At 38.3% G+C, this 14063-nt stretch overlaps 1 protein-coding gene and 1 pseudogene across 5 annotated transcripts in view; both read right to left on the reverse strand.

The window, feature by feature from the left end:
• The window catches only part of LOC101972073 (cytochrome P450 3A9), a 373151-nt gene that overhangs the window by 186474 nt on the left and 172614 nt on the right, over nt 1-14063 (reverse strand). The gene's annotated exons all lie outside the window — the stretch shown is intronic.
• LOC144367283 (cytochrome P450 3A21-like) lies at nt 2439-7292 on the reverse strand (annotated as a pseudogene). Its single transcript, XR_013426599.1, has 4 exons — nt 7058-7292; nt 5075-5168; nt 4002-4055; nt 2439-2565 (listed from the first exon to the last, which is right to left on the reverse strand). The product of XR_013426599.1 is annotated as a cytochrome P450 3A21-like (transcript).

The following is a 14063-nucleotide window of genomic DNA, read 5'->3' on the forward strand; positions in this document are numbered from 1 at the left end:
TATATCTTCTAAAACATAAAGACAAAAGAACATTTTTAGGAAGTTCAAATTCAGAGGACTATCCCTAGGAAAGGGACTACTATCTATCTCGCTTTCTACCCATCCCCAAATTTATTCTTTAAGTTTCCAATGAAAAGCCCTCCTATTTTATTACCTCCTTGAGTTTTCCACTGGTTAAGGTTGGAGACAGAAGTGTTCTTATTCTCTTCCACTCTTCATCCTCAGACAAAGAGATGGCTTTTTTCATAAATCCCACTGGAACAAAATTCTAGAGTCCACAGGAAAAGAGATTTTGTCCTATATAAATGTGGAGGTCTCCACAGTTGCAAAAGTTTGTTAAACAAGCATCATTTATTTAAAAAATGTTTAGTGACATCCTACTAGCTAGCCTTATGTCAGACACTCAATAGTATTTATTCCAAGTGCCTAACCTCCTGTGAGTTTTGAAGAGACACCCAGGGACCTCACACTGTTTTTGGACTTTATATTCCAACCTTTGTTTAGATGAAAAATTTTCACTCTGTTGAAAGCTTTTTCTAGGGGAATAGACATAAAGAAGACCTAAAAAAACCTAGTACAACCCCCAGGGCTGTGCAGAGCAGAAATCAGTTGGTGACAGATACCAGGTGTTCTTGGTCAACTGTATGTTACCTAAGAACAGTTATGTCTTTACTTTATGCATTTATAGCATAAGCATCTTGAAAAAGGGGTGGTGGTTAGATATGATAATTATAAAAATACAAATATTTGAAATTTAAAGGATTGAAATATAAGTGTAATACAGAAAAAAACAAGTTATTAATGGAAGTCCTTCCAATATTTTCTACAAGGGCAGAAATAGAAAGGAAGATAATTCTTATTTTCACCTAGGTGCTAGCCCACCAAAGCAAAACCCTTGAAATTTACTTCTATGATCTAAAATATATTTTTAATTAAAATGTATGCTTCCAGCTGGGCACAGTGGTGCATATCTGTAATCCCAGCAGCTCAGGAGTATAAGACAGGATGATCACAAATTGAAAGCCAGCCTCAGCAACAGTGAGGTGCTAAGCAATTCAGTGAGACTCTATCTCTAAATAAAATACAACATAGGACCAGGGATGTGGCTCAATGGTCAAATGCCTCTAAGTCCAATCCCCAACCGCCAAAATGTATGTTTCCAGAACTCATTCACTATAAAAATTTAGGAGATTAGGAACAGAGGGAAGCTTCTTCAACTTGATAAAGAGATTCTTAAAAAATCCACTTTCAGCTAACAATACACTTCCTGGTGGCAAACTGAATGCTTTCTCCCAAGCATCAGGAATAATTCAACAATGTTTGCTCAGCCACATATAGAAAGACAAGTAAAAACGTTCATCTGAGTGTAGATTAGTGATTTGGACATGTTGGGAAGTAAATAGAGGCTGGATTTGGGCAGAGTGGAATATATGTGTATATTGAACATAGCAGAAAATCCTATTATTATGCACAAATGTCATACATTAATCAAAGTTTTTAAAAATATATTTGTGATGCTGGGGATTGAACCCCAGACTTTGTGCCTGCAAGGTAAGCACTCTACCAACTGAGCTAAACCCAGCACCCAAAGTTTTTAAAAAGTGAAGATAGAGATTGTATGGGAATCCACACACATACACATCAGCCTCATCTAAAATTAGGGTAAACTTTGGAAAATTAAAGTCTATATCCTTCAAAAGAAATGTTCATTCCTATGGCTCCTATTCAACCTCACACTGGAACTCCCAGCTAATATCAGAGGAAAATAAAAACAAATAAATGAAAGAAATACAGATAGGATTTTTCCTATTTATAGGTGCAATCTTTGTCCAATGTAGTTATCCACAAAAAACCAGGCATATTTCTGAGGTTAATGAAGAATTTGTGAAAACACATTAAAAACACAATCTAAATCTATCTACACAAATTGTAGGCATGTGATACATTTGCACAGAGCTCTATACTCATACATATAGGCACACAAAACAGGAAAAATGGAAATAAAAAGTCTAGATTTTATCAATTTCCTGTTAGTATAGAAAAAGGAATTTAATAAATTTATAGTCATGTAAGAAATTATCATTGGGTAAAACAGATTATACATGCAACTGCCTGGCAATTTTTTTGGCAAAGAATGCCCTCTGAATTTATAAATATCTCAGAATAAAAATTGAATTAATAAATAAATGTTACTTTGGATTAGACAAAGGGAAACAAAGAATAGGGCGAGGGGATGGGAATAGGAAAGACTGTAGAATGAATCAGACATAACTTTCGTATGTTCATATATGAATACACAATCAGAGAAACTCCACATTATTTACAAACACAGGCTTGGGAAGTTGTACTTTATGTATGTATAATATGTCAAAATACATTCTAGTGTCATGTATAATTGAAAAGAATAAATTAAAAACTTAAAAATAACTAAATAAATGTTAAAATGTTGAAAAGTGAATGTATACCCGCCGGTTAGTGAAGGCAGAATAACATTCCTTGATGAGAACTGTTTTGATAATGCTTGGCTCCGTAATAACCAAAACAGGCCGTCGACCATCATATAGGCTGTGTTAGAAAAATAGGGCTGGTTAAATCTAACAGGCCAGATTCTGCAGCAGAAATCCAGACTTTGATCCTGATGTTACCTATTATACCTGCGTAGTCTACAGTATATAGAAAAAAATACATCTTCTAAGAGATCATAATTAGAAATAACATTGGAACACTTCTTAAATCTAGATGGTGAATACAATAGTATTGCCTACATTAATTTCCATAACTTATTTATTTATTTATTGTAATTGTAGGTGGACAGAATGCCCTTATTTGTTTATTTTTATGTGGTGCTGAGGATCAAACCCAGTGCCTCACATATGATATAGGCAAGCGCCCTGCCACTGAGAGCCAGCCTCAGCCCATAGTCTATATAACATTTTACATCACAAAAATATTGGATTATTCAAAAGGCTATTAGGTTAGTAAAGAAAAAAAATTAGGCAGATTATTGACTTTCATAATTACTAAGTTTCTCAAGTGGTAGCTGAAATTGGGGCTTTGGAGATCCAGTGGGGCATGTTGTGTCCTTGGATCACATGGTATCTATGGGCATGTCAACTGAGTAGAACACTCTAGCCAGCCCTGTGGCTTTTGGGAGATTGAAGAGAGAAGATGGAGAAGAGTCAATGTCTTCTACCAGTATTTTTAGTGTAGAGAAAAATGATTATACCTCTTCTATGGCTCTCACCAAACTCCCACCAGCTCTGAAGGGAATAGTTGCTACAATTAGATAAGGCCACCCTACAATGTAAATCCCATCAATCCACCAGGGAACTCAGTGGTGTAACTACATTCTATGTCTGGTCTTTACATAATGGATGAAGGAGAGAAAGAAATGCTTGGATCTACTTCATTGAAAAGTCAATGCTGAAAACTTAAAAATGGCATATGGGCAACAATAATGATGACAAATAAAAAGAAGAAAGAAAGTAAAGAAAATTTTTAAAAAGAAGATGAGCAGGAATGGTTTCCCATTAGCTTCCCAGTACCTCCCAGCCTTTTGACCAAAAGCATACATTAAATCTGAATCTTTAATAAGGGAATTTTGTCTTTAAATTAAAAAGAAATCAATGGAGAAAAAAGATGATGCCATAGATTTGTAAGCCCATGATTTAAAAAAAAAGTTCTCAAATAATACATTTTATTCAGCTAAAGGGGTCAAAAAGAAATAAAAATGGGGAAGATAGGACATTGGACACAAAGTCAGGATGGAGTCTCTGGGTCATCAAAAGCAAGAGAAAAGTGAAAATATGCAACATTCTCAACCTAAGTCAGACTGTAGACCCAGACTCTTGGTGACATGCAGGACCCTTGGCAGGACAAACCTCCAAGGATTGTGCAGCACAGAGGGTTGCATCCCAAAAGCTCTGGGCTGAGGTTGTCCTCACGCATTGGGGCACCATATCATAACAAGTCTTCCAAAGAGAAATTTCCAGAATACTTACCCCCATGTTTTTCCATACTTTTTTATAACATTTTGTCTCAAAATTAATCAAACCCTGGGAAGAAGAACAATATGAAATTCCATTATTATTATAAATGTACTGACTTTTCATCAAATGACCCAAATCCCATGAAATCAGGCTTGATTCTTACTCAGAGGCTTCTGAGGAGAAAAGAGAAAATATGCAATGTTTGAAATAAAATATGTAAAGTCACTTGAATTTTCTCTAAGTATTATTTATACTCAACCAATTACCCTTGTCTATGAACATGACAACCTTCTCTTCTACAGTACTTGGTCTCCTTGTCTTGTCTCAGAAATACTGGGACCTTGAGAATGATGACCTTCATGAGCACATGAGGAAACCCAGGCTGAGGGAAAATGAGTGTTTCCCAGGGCTATAAATGATCTTTTATCTCCTCGTTGAGTATCATTTTAATTTATCTCATGTTTTCTCTAGAATTCTGGTAGAATTAGAAAGTAAAGGCACCAGGAACCTCTTCTAGCCTAGGAGATTTATGTTATCACAATCATCTTGTTGAGTAAGTAAGTGACATAGTGAGCAAATAAAAGTGGACTTGCCTTTCTGTATTGGAGCTCAACTTGGAAAATGGAGCTATCTCTCTGCACATAGGACACAGATAGGTAGACACTGGCTCTGAGTTTTCATCATAGAAACTAAGCAATCAATCTTCCTCATGCCAAGTTTCATTTGTAACATTTTAACTGTGAAAATAAAGCATCCCAGAGGTTTGAGTGTGTCTTCCTAGAATCTCCACTGAGAAAAATGAAAACTCTGTGAGAATGCTCACAGTCTGCTGAACATAAAGTCCACAGCTTAAAATGTGGATGTGCCAGAGTCCTGAGCTCATCAACAGAAGGGAACCTGAGGCCAGGAGGAGTTGTAAACAGAGCCCCAGGGTAAAACTGACTGTGCTTTGGATGGGGCCCTCACATAGTTTCTGAAGCTTAGAACTCTTAAAACTTCCCTCACAGAGCTGAATTTCTACTGATGTAACTAAGCAGATGTTTGCAACCATAAGAGGCAAAACAGGGAGCTCAAATAACACTCACCTGGTGATAATTAAGAATAGTTCCCAAAAAAGGCAGAGGTGTTGGCCCTGGAATTCCCAGCTTCTTAAAATATCCATGTGAATAGGTCCCATATCTAAAAGTGGAAGAGAAATCCAGGTAAAGGGTTTGTGACTGTGTGTATATAGTGGCTAATGAGTCACTGATCAAGAATGGGAACAGTGAAGCCAGGCAGATAATATGTAGGCCCTAAATAACAATAAGAACTCCAATGGCCCTAATCACATCTGTTCATCATCTCCTCTCTCACATTCCCTGAGAAACTTCAAAAGTCATAATAATTAGCTCAAAGTAGCTAATTTCATCATTAGGCTCCCAATCCTACAGTGAATATCTGATATAAGTCCCCAAACATGAACTTGAAAAGAGTAATTCAGCCTAGATTTCTTCCAGGTAACTTCACTCACTGGTGTCAGTTGAGGCAGATGACTTGATACCATTACGTTGGCCCCTCTAGTGGCCTCCAGTGGGGGCCGTCTCCACTCTGGGCCTTCTTCTCTGAACAGAGAGGAATATTCTCCCACTTTTTAATAACTCATATCTGGATGCCTTTTATTGCATCCCTGGTCCACATTCTGTCTTATTCATCTGCTGTAAGAGATTAAGAACACTGATGTATGGGAAACTGTTGAGTTAGTATATTTAAATATACTTGGGCAGGTATATTTAAAGACATGTGCAATCTATGTCATGGATGTATGTATTAGATTAATATTTCTTCAATTGTTCAAAAAAGGTGAGGTCATTTTTAAACAGGTTGATTTTTACAAATACAGAATCCAAGAGTCCTATTTTGACCTTTGAAAGGAACATGAGGAACTTACCTTAAAAAAATTGTACTATTGAAAGAATGAAATTAAAACATTTCCATTAATTTTAAAATGCCACTGGAGGTAAAATAGATGCAACAAAATCCTGAATATTATCCTTTACTTCAATTGTTACACAACCAGGTTTATATTTTCTATTTTCACATCATTATGAATGCCTAATCTTGTAAAAGTGGATTTAAGATAGAAGTCAAAGGTCTCCTTGTTGCAATGTCTTCTACCTTTCGTCAGAAATACCTGCTCTATTCACTTGCTCCATGAAACCAGGAATCCCACTATTTTTATTTATTTTTAGTTGTAGGCAGACACAATACCTTTATATTACTTATTTATTTTTATGTGATGCTGAGGATCAAACTCAGTGCCTCACACATGCCAGAGAAGCCCTCTACCACTGAGCCACAATCTCAGACCAGAAATCCCACTATTTAAAGGAATTCTTCTACTAGATGGTTTTATTCATGCTCCTGTACTGGAATATCATGGGAAAATGTTTAAAATAAAAAATTGGCTTGTTAACTTCTGTCTCCTGAAGCTGCCATTAGGTTTCATATCAAGGAAGAAACAAATCTCAACACTGAAGCTAACTTAAGGAATAAAAGTCCAAAATTTCTCCCAGGTCTTTGCTCAATACTTTCATCATTCAGCAGTAGTTGCATATTGCAAGGTGGTGGAATTGAGTTTTTGGAAGGAGGGCTATTTCAGGTAAAAGGGAGAGAAGAGAGGGAAAAACTGAGTCTGAGCCTGTGGTAGCACCTGCGGTGCACTTGGTGCATTTTACAAATGGTGCTGGGACATGGGGAGAAGGAGCAGGAACCACCTGTTCCACAGGAGAAAAGTCTCCTATACATCTCTTGTAGTTCACATAGAACACAAAAGATAAACAATGATTAAAAAAACTTGTGAAGGCCCCTCTTTACCTCCAGAATTCTGAAAGTTTGCAGAGGGTGCATCACTTTTCAGAAGGTGTCCAGTTGTTTGTAATCTGCATCTACTGAACTCTTCTGGTTGATTAATCTAGGTTCAAACTGAGACTCACTCCAAAGTTCATCCTCCAAATCAAATCATAACACTAAACCTCCTAGTCACATAAATGGGAGGTTTGAAGAGGATAGAAACTGGGATAGTTACTCACAGATAGAGGAGCACCAGGCTGATTCCCAGGAGAACCCAGGTTTCCATGGAAAAGTTTGGGATCAGATCCATCACTACTTTCCTTCCAAAATTTTCTCCTCTGAGTTTGACTTCCAGCTATGTGAGCTATCTTTTGACAGGGCAGAAGGTTCCAAGCTTGCTTTCTGTGAACAGCTGTGAGTCAATGAAGTCAGTCTGGCATATTTACATGCTGGAAAAGGAGGTGGAGCTGAATGTACAGCCAGTAGGAAAAACCACCTGTGCCCCACCCCCTATTGCAGAAGCCAGGTGCCCCCTCCACTTTGGCAGTTGGCAGTGAGTCATGAGACATGCCTATTTTTATCTTTGAGCTCAGGTTTGTAAAAACTATTAATAAAAAATTCGATCAGAGTTGTCATTATGCCCAAAGGTTATTACTTCTTATAAGAAACTCAAGTTAAACATTGGAATTAAATGTCCTCTAATCATTTTTTGTCTCCTTGGGTGTTCTCATTACAAAATCCTTGAATTCCACCCAAAAAGATTATATCTAAATAACTACTCATGCACTTTCCTCTGCTTAGAATGCTCTCATGCTCATAGAAGACTTTTTTAAAACATATTTTTTAGTTTTTAATGGACCTTTTTCTCTCCTTTCTTTCTTTCCTTATTTATTTCTATGCAGTGCTGAAAATCAAATCCAGGGTCTCACACATGCTAGGCAAGCACTCAATCACTCAGCTCCAGCCCCAGCCCAGAAGACTCTTGATCATCCTTCAAAACCCAGCTCAATCAAATCTTCATCTGCTAAAGGCTTTCAACACCACCTCCTCACATGAAGCCACTTCCTCCCCTGTACAATTTCTAGTATCCCTGGAACACATTTCTCTTGTTGTTGTTCTCTTTACTGTCCTACAACATTGTTGGATTACACTTTTGTTTCACTTTCAAAAATGTGAACTTCCCTGGAGCAGGGTCTGTGTACTACCCACTATTAAGCCCCTAGTCCCTAGCAGAGTTCTTTACAAAGAGCTGATATCCAGGAAATTTGATCATTGAGTCAGGTGAGATTGCTGGGCCTCTGCAGGTTCTTTCCCTGTGAGTCTTTGGTGACCACTTCATCTCCCTTGTTTATACAGGAAGATGATTTGGCTTGTTTGGGCCACAACCACCTTCCCAGAACATCAAGATGTTGTGCTAGTACCCTGATTGCCAGAAGTCCCTTAGAAAAAAATAGTGGGCATGGCCACAATGAAGCTGATGGATGCATTGAGTAATGTCAATCCAGAATACATCCTGTGCAGCCATTAAGAGATCCCTGCAGTAGCCAACACATAGATTTTAGAGCAAAGAATATCCTCTGTCTCTGAAAATAATGCATGCCCATGATCAATGGGTGTGAAAGGACAGAAGAGGAGAACTGCATCCTGCATGGCCAGGTTAACTGCAAATCTCTACCCACCCATCTCATGCCAGATATCACCACAGAGAGCACATCCAGCACCAGAACTCCAAAAAGATGATCCCAGATTTTTCATTAGGCCAAGAAGTGTCTTAGCAGTGGCTCCCTGCTTTTTGGTAAATGGGTGGTTGTGGATAAAGAGCAGATTCTGGGAGCTGGGAAGAGGAGGCTTGTAAGAACAATTGTCATTATGAGACTCTCAGCAGATTCCTGATGTGAGTGATGCCAGGTCTGAGTGTTTGTAAATCATATAAGCTCATTAACTTAACTCTGAGTCAAATTCTTTGTCTGATTTGCCTGAGAAACTGAGGATTAGGTAACAAAGTCTCCAAGTTCTCAAAAATAACAGAATGAGAAGACATTCAAGCTGTGCTTGTGTGCTTCCTTCTCTCTTTCTTCTGACTCTGCGCCAACTGATACTCACCCTTCACCAATCCTTCCAACATCTCTGGCATGCATTCAAACAAGGAAAGATTACAGTGTCATTTGAGAACTGTTGAAAATTAGTAATCTTGGAGCAGACAGAATTCAGAGGCACCTCATCTGAAATTGGGAATGACTTCCTCATGCTGAGAGTAGAAGCTGGGGGCCATGGGGCTTCCACCTCTCACCTTGACAGGCACCAAAAAAGATGAAAGTGGGGATTTCCTTTCTTCTGGGACAACTCAGACTAACTAAATCTGCATGTGTGTATTTCCTGCCTTTTTTCCTCAGCTTTCTCCGTCTTCAGATTAACCAAATATACACATGTATATCACCTGGCTCTTGTTTCTGTAAATTATAATTATGTCTGTGGGATAGGTAAGGAGAAGAAATCTAACTGCTTCCTCCCAGGTTGATCAAGGTCAATACTCATTTTACCATCTTTTGTCTATTTATTATGTGGACAGACAGCCAAATCCAGCCAGCTGGGATCAAGGCAGGTCCCAGGTTTAGGCTGTCAGTAACAATCTCACCATATCCCAAAATCTTTTATATACTTTTTGTATGTAAATCCTCTATGGAACTATATAATTTCACCTTTTTTCAAGACACATATTTGGCTAAGATGATGAAATAACCAAGGCTAATATGATTTTTTTTCCTGTCCTGCTTAGCTCTGGTCTTGGTTGAATTGTTTGGCATTTGTACCACCAAGGACGGGTTAGTCATTCCTTGAGATGAAAAACGCATCCAGTGCTGGGGTCCAACCTATGCAAAGGTTCTTGTTCTGCAAAGGGCAATCAAAGAAGTCATGCTCTACCAGGAAGGGTGGAAAACATCTGCAGTGCTAGTTGTTCAAGAGGCTGAGGTTGGAGGATCACTTGAGCCTAAGAGTTCAAAGCCAGGAAACACGGGGAGAAGGGAGAAGTTATCTCTCTCTCTCTCTCTCTCTCTCTCTCTCTCTCTCTCTCTCTCTCTCTCTCTCTCTCTCTCTCTCTCTCTCACACACACACACACACACACACACACACACAATGAGAGAGAAAGAGCTAGAGAGAGAGAGAGAGAGAGTGTGAGAGAGAGAGAGACATATTCACATATTCCTCATGAACTTAATTCCATAGAGGGTAATATCTTCAAACACAAAATGATTTGAATACTAAATTTGTGCTGCACCAAGGCAGGAAAGTATTATGTGCCAGAAGAGAGCCCTCGTGACCTCTGGCCTCTCCTCCTCACACATATTTAGTAAAACACTTACCATATACCTTAAAAGGTCTTTTCTAAATATTAAGTAACTCACATGACTAACGCCCAGTTATTATTCTGGTTGCAGATAGAGACAAATAAGGACATAGCATAAATAAGGAAATAAGGCAATAAATAAGGGGAAAATCATATTAGCCTTGGTTATTTCATCATCTTAGCCAAATACAGGTCTTGAAAAAAGATGAAATTATATAGTTTCTTAGAGGTTTTACATACAAAAAGTATATAAAAGATTTTGGGTTATGGTGAGATTATTACTGACAGCCTAACCCTGGGACCTGCCTTGATCCTATCTGGCTGGATTTGGCTGTCTGTCCACCTAATAAATAGATAGAAGATGGTAAAATGCATATTGAACTTGATGCCGTTTGATCAACCTGGGAGGAAGCAGTTAGATTGTTTCTCCTTACCTATCCCACAGACACAATTATAATTTACAGAAATAAAAGCCAGGTGATATACATGTGTATATTTGGTTGATCTCAAGAGGGATCAATCTGGAAATAAAGCAGAAAATACATATGTTAAAAGATCTGTTCTAAATATTTAAGTACTCAGATGACTAATTCCCAGTTATTATTTTGATTGCAGATAGAGATAAATGAGGATGTAGTTTAAATAAGGACAGTCCAGCCACATAAAATAGATCATACAGGTATGAGAAACATACAGCCCTTATCAACATGAATGGTTTATCTCCTTTCTTGTTCTCATTGACAACAGGTAAAAGTTTCATCGATATAACATTCAGGGAGGCATCAGGCTGTTATAAGTGTAAATGAACAGGTGATTCACCAATCAGTGATGTAAGGATGACATCATTATGGCATTTCCATCCTTTCATAATGGTGGCCCAGGTGGTTCCTCCCATGGGAAGCCTATCTTGACTTGCACTGTCTGAGTAAATTTCTCTGGGTATAGAGAGGCAGAGTAGTGCTCTGGAACGATTAGTGTATGAGGTACAAAATCCACAATTCATAATTGTGATTATGAAAAAATTGCAGGCAAGATTACTTATCTAACTTAGCTAAGTGCACATTCTTCTCAGTTGGGTAAAACTTGATCTTGCTAATTTGGGGAACCAGGTGGTATCTAAGCTTTGGTGGATGAATGATGGGGTCTCATGGTTGGGAGTGCCAAGGAACATATAAGTTCCAGAGACAGTTCCTCATGGCATTGGAGGAGGTGTGTGCTGCACCTCAGTGTCACTGTGGATTGGCAGGGCTGCCTGTCTGCTGTGTTTAGGACATGTGCCAAATACCACCGACAAGCCAGTTAGAATCTTTGCCCTTATGAGTCTCAACCTTGATTAATGGTGAGGGATGCTAACCAAGTAAACACAAAAAAAAATAATATTAAATTACAAATTAAGATAATTATTATGAAATAAAAGAAACATTTGCTGAAGTTCCCATCAGTTTTTGACACAGGAGACCTCTATTGTCAGGTTTTTGTTGCTGTGATAAGAGTTTAAGAATGAAATCAATATATGACCCAGCTATGCCTTCCTCCATATTTGTCCAATAGAATTAGCACACTGTAGCAGCACACACATATCTGTGCTTATGGCAGCATACTTCACAATAACAAAGTTTATAGAACCAACCTAGATGTCCATCAACAGATTACTGAATAAAAAAAATGTGGTATATATATATATATATATATATATATATATATATATATATATATATATATATATCTCCAATGGAGTTTTACTCAGCCATAAACACAAATGGAATTATGTCATTTGCAGAAAAAATAATAGAAATGGAGAATGTTTTAGTTGCTTTTTTGCTTCTATGACTAAAGGACCCAATGAGCACAATTGAATGGGGAGAAAAAATTTATTTAAGGGCTCATGGTTTCAGAGGGCTTAGTCCATAGAAAGCCAGCTCCATTCCTCAGGGTACAAGATGAGGCAGAATATCATTGCAGAAGAGTGTGGCAGAGGGAGCCAGCTCATATGATGATCAGAGCAGAGAGAGAGGTGTTCACTTGCCACATACAAATATATATGCCAAATCCATTCCTCCAATGTAACACTTCCACCAGCCACACCCCACCTGGATCCTGTTACCACTCAGCTAAACCCATCAGGAACTAATCCTCTGATTGGGTTAAGGCTATGCTATATCACACAATCATTTTTTTTCTTCAAACCTTCTTGCATTGCCTCACACCTGAACTTTTGTGGGACACCACACATCAAAACCATAACAGAGAGCATCATACTAAGTGAAATAAGCAAGATTAATAAAATCCAGGGTTATACATTTTTATTATATGTGGAAGATAGAGAACAAAAAGAAAAACATTAGAGAACAATAGAGTAAAGAATTGAAATCAGGGGAGGGAGAAGGTGGTGCAAAAAGAAGGGGTACATGAGAATGAAATAAACTAATGTATGCTATGTGTATACATTGTATGTGTGGATATATCACAATGAAAGCCACTATTATGTATAATTATCGTGCACAATATAAAATTTAAAAACCACAAGAGAAAAAATAACTAAGAAATATTAACTAAAGAGGAAAAGATATATTTTTGACTCACAGTTTAAGAGATTTCAGTCCATAATCACTTGGATCCATTGATTCTGAGCTGTGGTGAGGCAGATTGCCATGGCAGAAGTGCACCATGGTGCAAGGTCACTCCCTTCATGGTGACTGGGAAGCATAGGGAGAGCAAGGTAGGGGCGAGGTATTTGATAAACTCTTCCATAATATACACCCAGTGACCTAACTCCAACTAGGCCCTAGGCCCTGTCCTCTCTATCACTTTCTGATAATGCCATAAAATTATGAATCCATCTATGGATCATTCACAGATTATGTTAAGGAAGCTCATGGTCAAATCACCTCCCCAAAAAAAGCTGCATTAGAAACTGAGCCTTTAACACTTGAGCCTTTAGGAATATTCCAGAGCAAAATCATGCCATGACTTTTACTTTACCCCTTAACTCTCTCCTACTTTGAAAGTTATGAAAGCAGAATCCACAGGACTTGAGGGGTGAGGTTGTAAGCACTTGGGTATGCCTAGCTCTGTTTTCTCATCTTTGGAAGAGGCTCAGTAAAGGTCCTTCATGTCATAGGACCTTACAGGACTGCCAGCCTCACTCTACTCTATAATTCTCTTGAATTTTCAAAAACCTACCATTTTTTCATTTTCTGTTTATCTTGCATATCACTGAGAGTCTCCCAGGCCCTCCTGTCCAGCCAGGAACTAAGAGCTCCTGGGGGCAGTATCAAGCACAAAGATGGAATAGACAGGACCTTGGAGAATACATCTGCTAAGGAGGTCCTAATTTTAAAATTCTAGACTGGTTTCTCAACTAGGACTACAGAGGAAAGGGCAACACACACACACACACACACACACACACACACACACACACACACACTTGCCCACAAACACACAGATAACTTTTTTTAGTATCAATTATTGAACCTAAGGGTGCTTATACACGGAGCCACATCCCCAGCACTTTTTATTTTTTATTTTGAGACAGGGTCCCACTAGGTTGGTTACAGCCTTGCTAAGTTGCTTAAACCTTTAAACATGCAATCCTCCTACCTCAGCCTCCAGAGCCCCTGGGATTACAGATGTGCATCACTGTGCCCAGTACACTCACAGAATTTATCTCAAGTAATGATAGTGTTACCAAAAGCTCAGTCTTGTTCCTGATGCCAATTCAATAACAAGGATGGTTTTGAGACAAAAGAGGAAGCTTTATTGCTCTACTAGGAAAGAAGCACAGGGGACTCTTATCCCAGAGGCTATGATTCTGCCCATCAGAGAGAACAGAAGGATTTTATTTATTTTTTTGTGGTTATAGATGAACACAATGACGTTATTTTGTTTGCTTATT

This window comes from Ictidomys tridecemlineatus, chromosome 10, assembly GCF_052094955.1.
Source record: "Ictidomys tridecemlineatus isolate mIctTri1 chromosome 10, mIctTri1.hap1, whole genome shotgun sequence".
Lineage (NCBI taxonomy): Eukaryota > Metazoa > Chordata > Mammalia > Rodentia > Sciuridae > Ictidomys > Ictidomys tridecemlineatus.